We start from the raw sequence: 6,181 nt of genomic DNA on the forward strand, positions 1-6,181 counted from the left end.
ATGGCCATTCTGACTCACTCACCTGCCCTGAGGGCCCTGGGCCAGGATCCCACCTTCGGGCCAGGATCAGGGCCTGCCTCTGGGGCTGTCTCCAGCCGCCTCCCCCCGGAAGGCCCCCGGGCTTTGCTCCCGCAGCCCCAGTGTGAGCTGCTCCTGTCCTCCCTGTGCTTCACCGTCACCTGCCTTGGAGGGGCTCGTGCCCTGCGCCCAACCTGGGGCAGTGTGGGCTGGGGGCTCGGGGCGGTTGTTGAATGGGTGTTGGTTGGTTCAAGGGATGCCAGGCCCCTGGAGGCTGTACCCTGTCTAGCAGAGGGCGACAAGGAAGGTCATCTGCATGAGGACAAGTCAGGGGATGGGCTTCCCCACATCTGCCCCCCTCAACCCTGAAGTCTGCAGGAAGGCCGCCCCGCTTCCCGTCCCCTTCTCTGCCTCCATGGCCTCTGTTCTCCCAGGAGCCGGCCTCTAGTCTGCGTGCTGGAGGGAGGGTGGGGTGCGTGGGACCCTTGCCCAGGGAGATGATGCAGCTCCTACCCCATCCCAGCCCACTGCACAGGAAGAGAAACAGGCCCAGCAGAGATGAAGCAGATCCAGGCCTCCTCCACCCGCCCACCCAGGACCTCCCATATCTGACACTCTCCCACCCATGTGGTTGTCTAGGGAGGCCAAAGGAGACTTGCTGCTGCAGTCATGGAAGGCTCCTTGGAAGAGGCGACGGTGTGCAGGGTGTTGGGGGGCTGGTGGAAATTGGAGGTGGGTGAGCTGGAGGCCTCCCCAGGGGGCAGCAGGAGGCCCCAGGCAGGACAGCTTCCTGCAGGCCCAGGAGGATGAGAGGGAAAGCGTCAGGAGAGGCTGCTTTGGAGCCCCAGGCTGGTGGTGCCTGTCGTGTGCAAGGCTGCTCTGAGTACAGGCCAGTCACGGGGCCCAGTGCTCTGCTCTGCGCGGGGGCTCTCGGGCTCGCGTGCCAGCCTGGGGGTGTCCCTGCCTCCTAGTGGGGCTCAGGTGAGTGTCCCTGGGTTGGCCCTGTTGGAGATCTGGGCTCCCGATGCCCCGAGGAGGGAGCGTGCAGATGGGGGCCCAATCCTTAGGTCGGTCCTCTTCACCAACCTCGGGCGCTCTCATGCAGCAAATGGGGGTCGAGCACGGGCCAGCACCCTGCTGGTGCTGAGGACCCGGACCTTCAGGGCAGCCTGGCCTGAGGCACAGATGTGCACGGCTGGAGCAAAGCAGGGAAGGGGGTGGGGTGGGACAGGAAGGCCTCACCAGGACGTGGCCTCTGCGGTCACGGGGGAACACGGACTTTGGACTGGGCCCGGCAGTCAGCCTGTCCTCAGCAGGGATAACCAGACCCTGCTCTGCCCTCGGGAGGATGCACTTAAGGGCTCAGGCGCCGGGTCTGCCGGGGTCACATCCTCCCTCTGGCGCCACGTTGACGAGTCCCTCCCTCCTTCGTGCAGAGGTGAACACAGTGCCTGCCCGGTCGGGGGATGGGGGTGGGGGAAGCTGCCACCGTGAGATTAAGTGTCGTGTCAACGTTTGGACTGTCGGTGTCCACAGAATGTCTCAATGATTATGAGCGCTAGTGGGAAACACCGCCCTTTCCAGGAAGACCCCTGGCCTTTCAGATTCCGAGGCCGGAATTTGGGGGCCACTTACGAATCTGAGGAATGTCCTCTGCGCTTTGTGACACTTGAATAGCTTTTTGCACCTTCGGGGCACTTGAATAGTTCATCAGAAGACTTGACATTGAGACTTTTCAGGAAAATCCAGGTCATCCAGTCACTGTGCTTATAGTCAGTTGTATAATAAAACTAAAAACTGAGAACATTGGGCTGTGCACAGGCAGATGGCACTCAACTGACCTCCACAATTTTTGCGGTAGGTGTACTAGTTAGCTGTCACCACAGATATGCTGCATAACAAATAACCCCCCCCCCCAATACTCAGAGTCTTAAAGCAGCAGCCAGTTCCTCTGTTGGGTCTGTAGCTTGACTGCTCTTGGCTGACCTCTGCCAGGCTCGTCCATGTGTGGGGGCTGAGTTGATGTAAACTCTGCTCTGTTCCACCCTTTCCTCCTGGGACCGTGGCTCTTATCACGTCCTGTGGCTCAGGCGCAGTAGGGGCGAGCCTGGTCATGCAGGTGCTTTTCAAGCCTTTGGTCACGTGGCCTAACCTCAGATCCTGGTGGAGAGAGAGACCCTGTGATTTTAGGGGAGGAGCTGCAGGGCTGCTGGCACAGGGCATGGGGGCTGGGGCTTGCAGGTCCTCAGCCAGCAGGGTTGAGACAGCCAGGCTCGCCAGCCTTTCTTGCGTGTGTGTGTGTGTGTGTGTGTGTGTGTGTGTGTGTGTGTGTGTGTGTGTCTGGGCCCGGCCGCAGGATGAGGGCATTTCCTCGTGTGTGTGTGTGTGTGTGTGTGTGTCTGTCTGTCTGTCTGTCTGTCCTGGCCCGGCCACAGGATGAGAGCATTTCCGTGTGTGTCTGTCTGTCTGTCTGGGCCCGGCCGCAGGATGAGGGCATTTCAAAGTCAGCCTGCCTCCGAAGCAGCAGTGTTGGCGGGAGGGAATAACTCCACTCCCACCAGGCTGAGAATAGCTCAGAATTGGGTCACGCTCCCCAAGAGCTCCGGTCACAGCCTCCAGCCTTTGAGGATAATCAGCTTTCTCCCCGACATCGACATCTGTCCCTTCAAAGAGGAGGGCAGGCTGGGTGCGGGCACATTCTTAGAAGGAGCGGAGGGGATCGGACGGGGCAGGGAGTCTGTTAGTGGCTGGCCCCTTCCTTCCCTCCCCCGCTTCCCTTGCTGACCCCGCTCCATTCATGTCCCTTGCCTGGCAGGCCACTTCCACCCTTCCTGCCCACCCTGCCACTTCCCCCACTCCCCGGGGCCCATCAGCCCCTGCCAAGGGCCAGATGATGTGAGGAAGCTCTGAGGGTGCCCCCACCCTCCTGCCCTGACTCCTTCCTGGGCTCTCTTTCCTTCTGTCCTGGGTAAAGGTGATGGTGGGGAGTGCGCGATCCCCCTCTCCAAGGATGCAGGAGGCTCAGGTCTCTCCAGCCTTCAGGCTCTGACATCCTGCTCCCCACTTGGGCCCAACGTGGAGTGCAGCCCCTTGGCCTGCCAGAGGAACTGGAATCCCTCAAACTGCTCTTTTCTTTCGTAAAACAAAAACACGCCTTGATGAGCCTAAGCAGCGCAGTAACAACTGTGGAAGCTTCCAGCACCAGCTTCCCGGCTCTTTTCGAGGCTGCGCTGTTGTCAACAAGAGCTTAGTTTTCCCTCCCTTTGGTTGGATTGTTTGTGCCGACGCCCCAGGCCCTTCTGGGATCACTGTGTCTCCCAGTGGCTCCATCGCAGAGGCCCCTGGGCTCCCGGATTGACAGCAGCAGGGGACAACAAGGCAACGCAGTGCGGGCGCTTCTTTTGGTTCTGATTCGAACAAACCAAATGTTTTATTTTACAAAATAAGACAGCTGGGCCATTTGAAGGCCGAGTGGATGTTTCATGGGTTTAGGAATGACAGCTTTTTCAGGTATGCTAACGATACTATGAAATGGTAGGGTGGCTGCCATCTGCCTCAAAATAACCTGGGTGGGGGGAGGGGGAGGGAGAGCCGAAACCCTGGTCCCCTGGGACCAGGAAGCCTATGGGATTCTCTCTACTTTCACCTTTCTTTGACGTTTTCCATGATACAGAGTTTTGGTCTGTTTTGTTTTGTTTTAAAGGAGAAATGCTCCAGGCCAGTTAACCATTTCTTTGCTCTTGACTCCCCAGCCCTGGAGGAGGTCAACCAGAATCAGTGCCCAGGGTCACTAGCCCCATCCTCCCCTCCCAGGGCCACCAGGCTTCTCCTACATCGAGGGCGGTGGTGTGTCCCTCGGGTTCTCCAGCACTGGGGGCAGGGGCAGCAGCTCACACACTGTGGGGCAGGAGAGAGACACAGAGGGTTGGTCCCCGGCAGGGGCAGCGGTGAGCCGTCCACTCTCTGCTCCCCTCAGCGTGGATCCAGTGGCCACAGACCCAGGAGCCAGCTTGCTGTGGTGGAGCCTGGGCCTTGGGAGCAGCTCCCAGCCTTGCAGGGTGGGAGGGGGAGGGCTGCAGGACGCCCTCACCTCCTGCCTCGGAGGGGGTGCTGCCCGCTCCAGGAGACAGCCGCTCTTCTGGCCTCTCCAGCTCCAGACAGCCACCCTGTGTTGGCTTCCAGACCCTCCCTGTAGCCCTGTACCCCCTTTGTCCACCCTGCTGCCACCAACAGGCCTGACCTCATGCCATGCCCCCAGAAGGTAGCTAAGGGATTCATTCGATTGCAGTGTAATTTCCATACAAGGATGGACCCATTTAACAGTCCAGCTCCAGGAGTGCTGGACCCACGTATGCACCCCTGGACCCCCGCTGTCCCTCCCTAGTCTGTCTCCGCGCCTATCCCAGACGGACACTCGGCTGCCTTCTATCACTGTCATTTAAACGGGCGAGTGAACCAGGGGATGGGACGAGGTCTGAACACAGCCTTTTTCCGTGGTGTCAGGGAGCACTGACAGGGCCAGCAGCGGACACACGGCTCTGCAGGACCCAGGCTGCTGGGCACGCCGATGGGAAGGCTCTGAGCCGCTGGACACACTCGGGTGAGCAAGGCCCGGGCCTGCGGAGGCGAGGGCCCTACAGAGGAATGCGGGTGGCCGCCTGTGGGGCGGGGGCGGCGGGGGCTGCGGGGGCGACAGAGCCTTGTTGCTAAGCTACAGCCACAATGGACATTCCGGGCACCAGGCAACTGGGACAGAGACCGTTCGGCGGGAGGAGGACGGGGGGCCCAGGCCACCCCCACCCCCAGCTCTGCTGTCCCCCAGGACGTGAGGCACACGCTGCCCGGCCCCTCGGGGCCTCCGACACCCAGGCCCACTAGCCGGGCACCCATTGGGGAGGGTGGCCAGCGCGGGCTTCTGCAGCTCAGGCTGACCCAGCCCTCCGTGCCGGCCACCTCCTCTGGGCCTCTGTCTCCTCTGCCCGTGCTTCCTGGCCGGTCCCCCCAAGGCTCAAGTGCAGGCTCTCACGGAGTCCCGGGCAGAGCTCAGAGGTTTTGGGGGGCCTCCCCCCCAAGCCCTTAGGCTCGGCACCTCCGCTTTTGGCCACACCTGGCCGGGGCTGGCTCTGCTGGTGGCCACGCCCGGCAGGGCCCCAGGCCCCCAGCGGCTGGCCCCAGTGTCCAGCGCGGCCTCTGTTTGTCTGGGACAAGACAAGGGGTAGGTCGGCTCCCTTTGGGCTCCACTTCCTCCCTCCGTGGAGAGACTGCTAAGGAGCTCTGGGCCCAGGGCCGCCAGCTGGTGCCCAGCGGCGGGGGCTCGGCGGCCCTTCCCACCCCTCTGATGGTCATCAAGCTCCCGGTCCGGCCATCGGGCCTTGGCCCTCGCAGTTCCCGCATCCAGCGGCCCAGAGCCCCCTCCACCAGGGCGGCCGAGCCGCCGGGTCCCCTGCAGCCCCGAGGGCAGACATCCCAGGACCCCACCCAGGCCTGTCTCCCCCTGCACAGTGCTGGGGCCCCAGATATACTGCACAGTCCTAGTGGGCCCGACCGTGTCCAAGCTCTGCGGCCACAGTTACGGCATCGGAGTCCACGAGGCACCGTATCTGCACTTTCTCAGCTTTTGTCTCTGTTCTCTGCTACCCTGTCTTTGCTGACCCCACCGCCGGGCCGGCCCCCCGGCCCCTGCCCGAGGAGGTGCCCAGTGCAGTCTGGAGGGGGGTGAATCACCCTCACTGTGGACGCTTGGCAGAAGGGTGAGAGTTTCTCCCAGCCCTACTGGCTGGGGGCTGGGTGGTTTGGGGCAAAAGACTTGCCCTCTCTGAGCCTCAGCCCCCCACCCCCTGTGGAACACGGTACGCCCAGGAGCTCCCTGGCTGGGCTTAGGCGGTTTCCCGCATGGGGATGTGCCCAGGCCTGCAAGCCCCTCACCCCACCACACACACACACGCACAGAGATGAATGCACAGGTGCACGTGCTAGGCGTCGTGGGATCCAGGGAGATAGTAGTTTCCAAGCCCGCCCCCATGCCCGAGCCCACCCCAGGGTGCTTCCTTATGCCGGCCTCATGGTTCCCCTCCCCCTCCTGCAGCCCTCATCCTTGAAGCTTGCCTGCCTGCCCTGTGACCCAGACAGACAGCTGGACACAGACCCTCCCACACCAGGCCAA

The sequence above is a fragment of the Neophocaena asiaeorientalis genome, unplaced genomic scaffold, assembly GCF_003031525.2.
Source record: "Neophocaena asiaeorientalis asiaeorientalis breed wild unplaced genomic scaffold, Neophocaena_asiaeorientalis_V1.1 scaffold476, whole genome shotgun sequence".
In the NCBI taxonomy this organism is placed as follows: domain Eukaryota; kingdom Metazoa; phylum Chordata; class Mammalia; order Artiodactyla; family Phocoenidae; genus Neophocaena; species Neophocaena asiaeorientalis.